Here is a 14131-nt window from a genome sequence, read left to right on the forward strand (position 1 = left end):
CTGGAGATCACCACAGCAGACAAAATCGCAAATCGATCACGTTCTGATTGATGGTCGGCACTTCTCCGACATTGTCGACGTCAGGACCTATCGTGGCGCTAACATCGACTCTGACCACTATCTGGTGATGGTTAAACTGCGCCTAAAACTTTTCGTCGATAACAACGTACGGTACCGACGGCCGCCTCGGTATGACCTAGAGCAATTCAAGCAACCGGATGTCGCAGCGGCATACGCGCAGCAACTCGAGGCTGCTTTACCGGAAGAGGGTGAGCTGGATGAAGCCCCTCTTGAGGATTGCTGGAGAACAGTGAAAGCAGCCATCAACAATGTAGCTTAGAGCAACGTCGGTTACGTAGGACAGAGTCGACGGAACGATGGCAGATATTGGAGGAGAAGAATGCAGCGCGTGCGGTCATGCTGCAGCAAGCGACCTAGCAGAACGTGGAGCGTTATAGACGGAAACGGCTACAGCAGATCCGCCTCTTTCGGGAGAAAAAACGCCGCCTGGAGGAGATGGAGTGCGAGGAGATGGAACAGCTGTGCCGGTCTCAAGAAACACGCAAGTTCTATCAGAAGCTCAACGCATCCCGCAACAGCTTCGTGCCGCGAGCTGAGATGTGCAGGATTAAGGATGGGAGCATTTTGACGGACGAGCGTGAGGTGATCGAATGGTGGAAGCAGCACTTTAACGAACTCCTGAATGGCGCTGAGAGCACAGGCAATGAAAAACGGGACAACGGAGGAAACGCCGTCGTCAGTCAGATGCCATTCACCACCGGAGAGGCTAGCCATTTGTCAGCACCGGCTGATAGGCACTATCTGGGAAACAGAACAGCTACCGGAGAAGTGGAAGGAAGGGGTCATATGCCCCATTTCAAAAAAAGGCGATAAGTTTGTCGGCTATCTCAGTCTTAATTTGCGAACGTTTTTTTTACTGTGCCCGACGTTTCGGCTATTTGTTGTGGCCTTTTTCAAGGGAAAATGGTCAATCGTTTTTGTCCTTATTGACCATTTTTCCCTTGAAAAAGGCCACAACAAATGGCCGAAACGTCGGGCAAAATAAAATATAACGTTCGCGGATTAAGACTGAGATAGCCGACAACCATGAATTTACGTTTCAACTTCCAGTCGCAACCCTAATTAAAAAAAGGCGACAAGTTAGATTGTGAGAACTTTCGAGCGATAATCATTCTAAATGCGGTCTACAAGGTATTGCGGCGCTCATATTAAATCCACGTGCGGCGGCGGCGGTAACGCGCAGAGAGATACCCGCGATACAGACGCAGTATCAAAATTTGTTTTGTTTTGAATGTTTTTTTATTTCGATCGAATTCGGTTTTGAAGCTTTTGGTCTCAATCAAAGTGATTCTCTTTGCAATTCATTTAAGAGGAAAATAACCATCATCGTTTTACAAATTTTCAAAACCATTGCTATCTGCATACGATGATAGATTTTCATGAGGATGTCTTCAAATTTGAACGAAAAAACTGGTTTTCAACTTTCAATGATTGCTGATGATTGAATGATGGATTCTTGAACCTTAAATAATTGTAATTAAAATATACCCGTGGTAAGGAATTTTTAAGAGTTAACCGTATATCATTTAACAAAAATTTCACTGTTTCTTGTCAGGTATCATCAATCAAATAGTGAATTCTCGAGCGCGAAATGGCTGCAATTAGAAAAAATGTTCTTGGTCATCATGCCTCCGTCAACACGGTTTATCACTGCCTCTATGGATATTATTACCTAGGCATTAGGAAGTGCACCTTATCTAAAATGTATGCTAAACATCATACAACAATTTCCCAATGGATTCGACAGTACGAAGACAATAAATATTTCGGGCGAAATGAACGTGCATAACTATACTTGCAGTTCCGCCCCAAGGAAAGATCGTGGATAGTGGAGTTTAAAACTGTCCTATTTTGTACCTGCACGAAACCAAAGAGCAGTTTGAGGGAACGTTTCACAAGCCCATTAGCACCGCATCAGTCAATCGAATCTTTCATTCCGAAGGGTACAGCTGGAAAGTTTTAGATCGAAGGGCCATTCAACTGCGGCAAAAAGATATATACCGATTCCATTCCGATATGAGTATGATTACTTGGAATTTCCATGACCTAGTGTTTTTGGATGAAGTTTCCTTCGATAATCGTGGGATGCTTCAGAATAAAGGCTATGCACCATTGGGGAAACGCCTCATATTCCGTGGGGAATTCATAAGGCGTCCTAGATGTTCTATGTTAAGTTTCTTGGGATGTAATGGTGTGATTGAAACGTTCTCGACCGAAGGGACCTTTACACGAAAAACTTTTTTTGATTGTGTCCGATCTTTTGTACTAAGTGGAGCAGTAGTACAGCACTTGGGTGATGGATGGTGCTCGCATTCATTGCCATAACGCAATCATAGAGTATTCAAGATCACTAGGCATCAATGTCATATTTTTACCTGCTTACACACCTTTCTACAACCCTATTGAGTTTGTTTTTGATTATCTCAAAAGGCATCTTAAGAAAACATATATTGAGAATAGCTCCAAAGATTTAACAATAACCATTTGTAAGGCTTTGCAGCATTTCAAAAATTTTGATTGTTCAAACATTTTTTAAAAGTGTGATTACCTTCCAGGAGGCCCTTTTGATCCCAGCATTGGTGTGGGCCAAGACATGAAAACATTTGGTTTCTAAACGTAAATGTTCAGGGGGCTTCCATAAAGTATTTCGCGTAAGGACATAAAGGAAGGGGATTAAAAATAATCAATTCTTCTTTCCTAATGGATACTCTCTAAGCAATTCTTTCTTTGTTGTACAATAAAAATATACCTTTTGAAGTATGTCTTTTATTTATTTAATTCGGAATAGAACAGAAACTCATCAAATCAGTTGAAATTAAAAAGGATACATAAATCAATCATGGTCACAGGTGGTCAACATCAATGCAGTCTGTTATGGACTGAGCTAGCTCCACTGAGAATCTATTCTCTCTGACCGATACTGAGCTGTTCATAGCTGTGAGCATGTTTTCAAATTCAGTCTGCTTTTCTTGTAGCATAGTGATCCGTTGACCCATCACAGATGCAATGTTTAACAATTGCCGATGATCGTCGTTCAGATCCTGAAGCACTTTAACATAAGCTTTGTTTACAGTAGAAGCTACCTGGACATCTAATTTTGCTTTTTCCAAGAGAACATCACTGTGCACAGGAACCGTACTGAATAATCCAACAACATGTTGAGGTGGAGTCTGTTGTGTCAATTCATTCCGCATATTCATTGGTTTGCTGCAAATCCAATTCGCCCAGCAGCCCCAACTCACATCATCTGCGCTCAAATATCTTCCGTGCCGCTTTCTTAGGTCTTCCTTAACTTGATTGAGTGATGATATTGATTCTGCAACTGCTCAGTCCGTTGTTTGTGAAGGTAGCAATTGGCTTTTAACCTGGTTCCATTTGTGAAGAGTTGGTACTGCATCAGCATATTTGTCGTTTGCAAATTCTGGAGTGTATGGCCATCAACCTTGGAGGGAGGAGTGCTTTTCTTGCTAACTTTATCGAGGAATAACATGAACTTGTCACGATCTTCATACGTTGGAGGATTATCCCATTTAAGTTCCCCTGTGTTCTCAGATGCATCCGGAAAAACAACACCACGATCAATGAATTTGGAACAATATTGCCAAAAAAATTTCCAGCTCTGCTTCCGCAGAGTTTCCACATCGTCACCACATCGTTCAGATAATTTTTGATTTTTGATCTTTTTTTTTTCAAAAAATCGTTGTTTGAAACGATATTCGTCATTTGCATTGGACGTACTTGGTAATTCGTCAAACTCAGTAGGGAGGCTTTGATTTCCGAATTTGTTTTTCTTTTGCCAAAATAACACAGAATATAATCAGGACCAGTTCAACTACATATTTACAAATTTACTCACTCGTTTCGGTGGTTTAGATGGTCCGGCCTCCTTAAGTGGATCAACGCTGGAACCGGATAGTTCCAGCGTATCGAACACATGTTCCTCATCAAGATATTCCACGTCGTAATCAAATGAATAGTTGAGTTCTTCTTCGCTTGGTTTCGAACTGCCTGCATCGCTCGGCACACCATATCCACTGGCCGTAATCGAAATTGAAACGTTCAATTCATCAGCACGAGCAGTAAAGTTCTCTTCTGTGTATCCGTTAATGGGATCGGCCATATCTTATTCTTTTTTCCCGGAAGATTTTCAACTATGCTCACTAACTGCTTTGTAAAAACTTTTCACTCTGCCGCACAGAAGTAGAAATCGAATCGAAACAAAAACAAAGTCGAGTGGGCAGGGATGGAGTAGCTTTATCAAAATACAGTTGCACCAAGAGTAACCCAGTATCTTTGAATGCGAGTTTGATGACACCTTTCGTAACTAGTGACTTTTACCAACCTAGCGTTTATATTTTGACAGCTTGCTCAGAAATGCTGAGATAACCGCCGTTCGTGGATTTATCTTGCAAGGTACAATATTGTAGCGTAGCGAATAAAACAGTTCTGATTCGGATTTATACTTTCACAAGAGTCACGTTTATTATACTCAATCCTAGCTTGGCCTACTTGGTGAATTATCATAATGACAGCCTACTACATCTTTCCCTTTTTCCAATATGACAAGATTTTCTTTTACACGTGTCAAGAATATAATGAAGATGATATTTATAAACCAGCCTATACTCTGCATTTGTTTTAACTGGTGATAACCCTATATTTCCAAGTCATCTGTATCTGTTTTAATCAAGCTATTTTTTCCAAGGTGGTTTCTTGATGCTTTGGTTCTTCAAACAGGTTGATAATCCTGCGTGTACATCCGAGGTACCCATACTTCTTGTTTTGCATGTTCTGTTCCTCAGCTTCGATCACCTGCATAATTAAATAGCAAACATAATTTTTCGATCCATTTCTATATTTTATTTTATTCAACTTAGCCTTCAATCAGAGATTTCCTTTCCTTGTCATCATTAAATTGATATTCTTACCTTTCCTTTTAATTCGAATTGTACAGATATATGAATAGTGTAATCTAAAGCTCCTTTATTGTATACTTCTGTTTAAATCATTTTTTTACTCGATTGTAAAAATTGTTCTTCCTCTTCACATTTTTTTTTCAATATTGATTGTCTGAAATTAAATGTAATATTATTATTGATGTCCCTTTACCGTAAACATTTTTGTCATGGTAGACTGGACTTTTAGATTGCAACAACCATACATATCCCTTTACCATTAAGCTTGATGGTCTGAAGGTGTACTTCCTATGGAAGACTGGATTGTCAAATGGACTAAGATTATTCTTCTTTATTTTTTTTCAGCTGAAACAATGAGTTTGCCGTTTGCTTATCCCTTTACCATTAACTAAGATGGGCCGAAACTTTCTATGCTTCCTTCATCTCTTGGTAGACTGGACATTTTGCCAAATGGACTAAGATTACACTTCTTCATTTGGTCTTTCAACGGACTGGTATCTCGCAGATACCCTACGTTTCTGAGAATGGACTTGGACGCTTTATTCTCTTCGTTTCATTTCGATAAGCTTCCAACACTTTTTTTTCAAGAAGCGGACTGGATGATATGTGTTATTCCTAATGCTCTCTTTTTAACATGACCGAATTTCCACAATCTCCCTTCGTTCTTTTTCCAGAAATGGACCAGGATTGTTTAATCCTCTTCATTTCTTATGAAGAAGTAGACCAGAATCATTTATGATGTTCTCTTTACTCTCTATCTTTGACTAAGAGCGGACCAGACGATTTGTGTTATTCCTTCATTTCTTCTTAGAAATGGGCCGAATTTTCACAATCGCCCTACGTTCTTTCTACAGAAACGGACCAGGTTTTCTAACCTCTTCGTTTCTTATGGAGAAGTAGACCGGAATTACTTAAAGTATCCCCTTTACTCTCTACTGATCATAAATGAACTAAAATTCCTACACTTCACTTTAGAAGTGGACCGAATTTTATATCTTTCTGCCTTCCGTTTGTTAAAACGGGCCAGGATCACAGTATCTTTGTAGACTGATGTAACTTGATGATTGCTTTTCATTCTGCATATTTTATTCCGGCGACGGTTTTGCATTTCTGTCGCTTAATTTTCTAAATAAATCGAAATTTCTCGATCTCTGAACTTATTTATACAGAATCGGACCAGGATACTCAATCCTCTTCGTTTCTTATTAAGATGTAAAACGGAATAACTCGACGTATTCTCTTTACTCTAAATCAGTCTTACCAAACATCCGCAGATATAGTAACCATTATTGAATATTAGCTCAAAGTTTCAAATAATATTTGTAAGAGCCATACACTGTTAAAAATAATTTTCATCACGTCATGTAAACTTAATCTATGTGGTGTAAACATGAAGTCGTGAAAAGTTAAATCTGAAATCATGTTAAAATGTATTACGTAATCTCACAGAATCCTGCTGGATTACATGAGATATAATTGAAGTTTGCATGACATTTCATGTAAATATACATTATATGCCACGCTCAAATTATACGCATATAATGTCACAAAAATTTACATATTTTTTTCGACACGACATGACATAACACTCTTATATCGATTTCAAATTTTAGAATTGAAGTAATCAAATTTGTAGAAATCTGACGGATAAAGTATTGGCTAACTAAGAAAAGGAAAATTGAGTTTAACATGTAATATGCCTTGAAAAGATTCATTTTTTTTTCATTTGTTTAATTTGAGTTCCTTACATGATTTTGTATTGAGCATTTGAAATAAACTCTAACATTCGTACCAATTTAATTGTTTGAATGCAATATTTCAACAAGCTCCAGTTTAGTTATGACAAATTATTGCATTAAATACTTGTCACACTTGCTGGATTCTGTATAGAACTTCCTGCACGAATGCCACGCTAGTGGTAAAATGTCACAAACAAACTAATAATAAGAATAATAATGTATATTATGAACTTTAATATTCTACTCTAATGAAATATCATGCAAGCGGTTAAAATCCTCGAGAAACCAAGAGATGGCAACATCCATTGTTTTTGAATAAAAATTATTTAGCTGTAAGTTTAATCATTTGTAATAAGTATAATTGAACAGGTCAAAGTTGTTCGTATAGCCAACTCTTCCTTGCTCGATTGAATGCGTGGTATCTTCAATCTAGTATGCTTAGAACTCTCTATGAATCGATATCTCTCAAACTCAATGCGAACTGTTTTAGTTAACTTCTCTCACTCGATGATCCCTTCAATATCGAGTAGAAAAGAGCTGACTGTTTTCCTCATTTGTTTCAATTTTGAGAATACAAAGAAATGAATTGTAGACTATTTGTTTTTTTTTAATATTTAATAAGTCAAACTGATTAAATCCCTCGTTTGAGACTTTATGATAAAACAAGATTTGTGTCTTCATAACAAATTAAAAAAACTTATCTAGGTGGTTTCAAATGCATTACTTAGATTTATTTTACTCATCATTCAACTCAAAACTCAATAGCCAAATCCACATTTTTCTCAATACGCAGCTTTTAATACAAAAAATATGTCTATATGTTTCAAGACATAAATGCCAAAGGAATTGTAAAACCATTATTTTTAACTACCATCAAAATTTTCAGTGATCTACATTTCTATAGAACAAATGTTTTCTTCTTAGCATTACGTCCTCACTGGGACAGAGCCTGCTTCTCAGCTTAGTGTTCTTATGAGCACTTCCACAGTTATTAACTGAGAGCTTTCTTTGCCAAACTTACCATTTACGCACTCGTATATCGTGTGGCAAGTACGACGATACTCTATGCCCAGGGAAGTCAAGGAAATTTCCATTACGAAAAGATCCTGGACCACCCGGAAATCGAATCTAGACACCTTCAGCATGGCTTTGCTTTGTAGCCGTAAACTCTAACTCGGGTTAGCAAGGCTCTCTGTAAAACAAAATTTAATATGCCATCGTTACATTAAGCGCTGCTGCTTTTTCAGTTCCAATAAAGCACACTATTTTCGTTGAGGTTCTTTGCAAGCCATTTTTTTTCATATGAGCAGATTATTCATTTTTACAGCATAATCACAGAAAATGCATCATTTAGAATACCACCTGACTTCCATAAATGAAATTTCTTCAGAAGATTTGCTTTCCATTTCCTTTTCTTGACATTTCTTTAGCACTAAATTGACCACTGGCAACCGTCCTGATTCGGATTTATACTTTCACAAGAGTCACGTTTATTATACTCAATCCTAGCTTGGCCTACTTGGTGAATTATCATAATGACAGCCTATTACAAATATTATCCCAGATCATCTTGCGTCGTCTGTCACCTGTAGTAAACGAGTTCGTGGGAAGTTATCAAGCCGGCTTCGTTGACGGCCGATCAACAACGGACCATGTCTTTACTGTACGGCAAATCCTCCAAAACTGTCGTGAATACCAGGTCCCAACGCATCACCTTTTCATCGATTTCAAGGTGGCATACGATAGTATCGACCCGGCAAACTCACGGACTGATAAAAGCGACGATGGAAGATGTGCAAAACTGTGTGAAGGTTTCAGGCGAACACTCCCGTTTATTTGGATCCCACCGGGGACTATGACAAGGTGATGGGCTTTCGTGCCTGTTGTTCAATATTGCGCTAGATGGTGTTATGCGGAGAGCCGGGCTTAACAGCCGGGGAACGATTTTTACGAGATCCAGTCAAATTGTTTGCTTCGCGGATGATATGGACATTGTCGGCAAAACATTTGAAAAGGTGACAGACCTGTAACCTGCCTGAAACACGACGCAGCAAAAGTTGGACTGGTGGTAAATGCAACCAAGACAAAGTACATGCTTGCTGGTGGTGCCTAGGTAGCAGTGTTACGATAGACTGGGATACGTTCGAGGTGGTCGTCGAGTTCGTTTACCTTGGATCCTTGCTGACGGCTGACAATAACGTTAGTCGTGTAATACGGAGGCGCACCATCAGAAGACGTAGGGCCTACTATGGCCTCCACAAGAAGCTTCGGTCTTGTGATTCACACCCGCACCAAATGTACCATGTACAAAACGCTCATAAGGCCGGTAGTCCTTTTCGGGCATGAAACGTGGACGATGCTGGAAGAGGACGCGCAAGCACTTGGAGTCTTCGAACGTCGGGTGCTTAGGACGATCTTTGGCGGTGTACAGGAAAACGATGTGTGGCGGCGAATGATGAACCACGAGCTCGCCCAACTCTACGGCGAACCCAGTATCAAGAAGGAGGTCAAATCTGGAAGGATACGATGGGCAGGGCATGTTGAAAGAATGTCGGACAGCAGCCCTGCAAATGTGGTGTTTGTGTCGGATCCGGTTGGTACAAGAAGGCGTGGAGCGAACTAGGTGGGCAGATCAAGTGCGCGTCGATTTGGCGAGCGTGGGGCAGAAACTAGGATGGAGATATGCGGCCACGAATCGAGTTTTGTGGCGTGAAATTGTTGATTCAGTGTTATCTGTGTAGATGTTAACTAAATAAATGAAATGAAGATCTGACATAGTGCCAGTAGTTGAGTACAGGACGATACCAAACACGGATCTTTTTTTACGTTACTTCCCAACTGGGACAATGCCTTATTTTCAGCTTAAAGTTCTTGTGAGTACTACCGCTTGATTGTACCCCGTTTGGCATAAAGTCGTTTGGCATATGGTCGTTTGGCATAAAGCCGTTTGGCATAAAGTCGTTTGGCATAATGGTCGTTTGGCATAATGGCCGTTTGGCATAATGGTCATTTGGCATAATGGCCGTTTGGCATAATGATTGACTTGAAATATATATCGGCATTTTTTAAGCTTTTACCGAGATCAACACCACCGAGCCCACAGCAAAAAAAATTTGGTAGGTTCTAAGCAAGCGTGGTGTTCGTTCAGAGATTATCCGAGCTAAGAATTTCAAAAATTGTTGTGACATTATAGAGCATTACTAAATAAAACTCGTGACGGGTCTCGACATCCCAGAACATAGAGTACCCTTGAGCTTGTTGCGATATACATATTTGAAAACAGTAAATTGGCATGGAAAGTTCGCAGTTATTCATCAAGGGAACGCTCATAGAATATTTAGCTGCATATCAAGCTCTGTTCCAGTTTGGACGTAACACTCGCTAAAAATTACTTGATAAAAGAATGATTTTTTTTTTTTGCAAAATATTAAAAGCTCTAATCAAAAGATCTATTAATGCGACATAATACAAAAATAGCCTTTATACGAGAGCAGATTATTTTTCGTTTAAAATGTTTCAGACTCTAACGCAAAAACAAATCTTTTCACAGCACAGCTCAAATGAATAACACATCTTTAGAAAAAATATTTGTGCAAAACTTTTCAACGGTTCAATATAAATTCTAATTTTTGAAGTGTACATCAAAAACACCGTCTTTTATCGAGAAAAGGGAAAATTTGTGATTGAAATAATATATTTTCCAGCTTATCTCGTAAGGAGATCACGCGTTTGCCCCAAAAATAGTATATATTGAATATTGGCAGGTTCTGAAATAATTATAATTCTAACAACACATCTGGCAAGAATTGATAATAAAAATGGTTCACAATTAGCTTTACTAAATAATAAAATTTATAACAGTATAAACATAAAAAACAGCCTATTTTTAAAAGAAGGCAAAATTTACAATTAAACCAATAAGGTACAGTGGGGGAAGTGTATCAGTGGGGTAAGTGGATCATTTTTTTTAAGCTTAAATACTTGAATATGTTGAATGTTTTTGCACCATTGCTTCGTTTATGGTTATATTCTTACGTCCATACTAATACTATTGCAAAACTGGTACTATACGTACACTAACACAAGCAAACTTGTGAGCCGCAAAAATTGATTTATTTTGAAATTGTTTTCTATCAATCAAAAACCCATTGTATCTCTGTCTAAAATCGAATACTATTAGTTTTTTCAACACATGATGAGCATTTCAGTTCTAATTGAATGAATCACAATGAAAAATATGAGATTTTTATAAATAAATACAAATATATTGGACATGGTACACTTACCCCTAGTTTTGAATGGGGTGGGGTAAGTGGATTAAGTATTATTATCATTTGTTGACACACTGTTTACGAGAATTTGAATAAGTTTCAATATCCGCAAATGTTGTTTTCCTTTAACTTTTCTCATTCCTAGCTTAAATTTGTCAAATTGACTATAAAAAAATTGAATTAATGCACCTAACAGTTTATTTTTAATCTTTCTGGTATAAAACATATATAAGAATGAATATTGCAATATTTAAACCAAAACTTTACGTGGTTTATCTAAGCTGAGTTGCAAAAGACCAAAATATTTGTTTCTTTCAATTGAATGCTCAATGTCGCACCTTATTTGACCATATAAATTGTTCTAGACATATGATACAATTATATTCATCAATAGAATAAAAATATTTCAGTTTTTTAATCAAAAATATGTAACTGTTATGTAACTTATGTTTTTAAACAATAATTGTTTTTTGAAAACATCGTTTGGAATACCCCTGCAATACTTCTGTATAGCTTATGTGTATAAATGGATGAATTTCCTCCAAATTATACTTGCCACAATGCTTTTTTTTGTTCGAATTAGTGTGAACTAATGTAAAATATTTTAAATATTATTTTGATAAAAAAAAAGATATTTTTTTTAATTTTTAAACTATTAAAATGTAATATTACTAGCACTATTAACAAGAACGAAAGTAATATCATTCATACTATACATAATTACACCATACTAGTTTTGAGAATAGATTTTTTGTTTGGTGATCCACTTACCCCACCATGGTGGGGCAACTAGATCATTTGGTGCAAATTTTCAAGTCGCTCATACTCAATACATAACAATCAGAAAAATCGAAACAAGAAACGATTTGAAGCACATTAGTCCCTCATTTGTTATCCACAGAAAAAAATTTGAATTACATTATTCACGTTAGCTGTACATAACAATGAAGTTGACTGTTGATTTTTCTGTATCCACTTATCCCACGGTACCTTACAAGAATTGACGCCAAAAATTATTGCGGCAATGACTGGTTCCCCCGAAAAGTGGTGACGAGAAAGAACGATAAACAGTCAAAAGAAGGAAGTATTCTGTCATTCTCGGCTATACACATGTTGGCAAAAATGCTGAAGACGGTAAAACTCGAAAGAACCGTCAATTAAATAAAGAAGGGTGCATATTAGATGGTCAGTTTGTTCACCCCCCTGAAATGTATATAGTGACGACAATTATGGCTGCTAAACATTTTCCGGGGGAGTGGGCTAGTCGAGGAAACGGGATATTCGGGAAATGGCATTCGGGGAAACGACATTCGGGGAAAAGTAGCACAACCCATCAAAGTAACTGCAGTAATCGATTTCTCTTTTCGCTGATAATTTGAGCAGATCAATGTTATCGATTACCGCCCTATTGTCAGTTGTATACAAAAATACTTAAAAAATATAGCTCCAATGAACAGCCTATGCATTAAAGAAGGAGAAATTTATTGAAATTTTAAATCAACAGTTTTCATACCTATAATAATGGTTACATTACATTTAGGAAAAAAATAGAACAATTAATAGAAGGGTAAATTTGTGCTAAATTTATAAAAATCTTCAGTGCAAAGATTTGTTCCAATGGCGAAACTCAAAAGAAGAATTAATATATGAAAGAAGGGTAATTTCTGGATAAATAATAAAATACTATTGGCAATAACTTTCCTAATATGCTTAAATTTATTCAAGAGCGAATGATTGTTGAATAGAATGCCATTTTGTATCAATTGACACCAAAATAAGCCTTGTGTCATCAGAAAGATTCAATAGAAACGTAAAAACGAAAATTGAGAAATTCTTGGTTTCAGACTCATTATGCCAAACGACTATTATGCCAAACGACTTTATGCCAAACAACCATTATGCCAAACGACTTTATGCCAAATGACCATTATGCCAAACGACTTTATGCCAAACGGCTTTATGCCAAACGACTTTATGCCAAATGACCTACCACCCTACCGCTTATACCAACTATAAGCTTTCTTTCCCAATTCACCATATATGCATTTGTTAATCGTGTGGCAAGCACAAAAATACTCTTTGCTTATGAAGTGTAACTCAAGGGTCCTAGAAAGTTTGGGCACAACCTTGATAACGAGAATCTCCAAAGCCTTGTTCCTGAAAGCATTCTAGATGCGACTATCAAAGAAAAATAATATAGCTACGAAGCACGCGTATCTGGAACCATGATGTTATCAAACTGAAATGAACCTAAAATTTTCCTTTGCAGGATTTCAGTTTATGATCTTACCTTTCAGTAAATCCTTGCCTCAAAATTTTCTATCATAGCATAGCATAGCATAGCATAGCATAGACTGACTGTACATGTCAATGGTTGCTACTCCGTGATTGATCGGAACTGGTAAGAATTGCACTACGATCCAAATGAATAAGGGATGGGAGTTTCCGCTTACTCTTGAAGTGCAATTTTAGCAGATCTAATATTATTGATCAATAACGGCGCCGGTCATAGGGGCCCAGATAGCCGTAGCGGTAAACGCGCAGCTATTCAGCAAGACCAAGCTGAGGGTCGTGGGTTCGAATCCCACCGGTCGAGGATCTTTTCGGGTTGCAAATTTTCTCGACTTCCCAGGGCATAGAGTATGTTCGTACCTGCCACACGATATACGCATGCAAAAATGGTCATTGGCATAGTAAGCTCTCAGTTAATAACTGTGGTAGTGCTCATAAGAACACTAAGCTGAGAAGCAGGCTCTGTCCCAGTGGGGACGTAACGCCAGAAAGAAGAAGAAGAACGGCGCCGGCCAAGTCCTTACAGTCAGTTGGGATGGGGAAGGAATGTTAGGGTGTAATGATTGTTGCTTCTAGAGACCGAGAATACCTCTGCATCTCCACAATCACCACGGGAAGGGTGTTTATTAGTGAGGGAGGAAAAGATCTGGGAGTCACCTCTGGTCGGTGATGCGATCCATGAACAAGGGGGGAAATATACGACTTGTATTTAAAGCTAGTTTTGTATTTTCGTCTCGAGAAGTTTTTGGAAAAAATACGTCAACATCTATAATGTTGGGCCTTCCCAAATACGTACCCAGCAAGACGCTCCAAAACAGGGGAAAAAATCTCC

This window comes from Aedes aegypti, chromosome 2 (genome assembly GCF_002204515.2).
Source record: "Aedes aegypti strain LVP_AGWG chromosome 2, AaegL5.0 Primary Assembly, whole genome shotgun sequence".
NCBI lineage: Eukaryota > Metazoa > Arthropoda > Insecta > Diptera > Culicidae > Aedes > Aedes aegypti.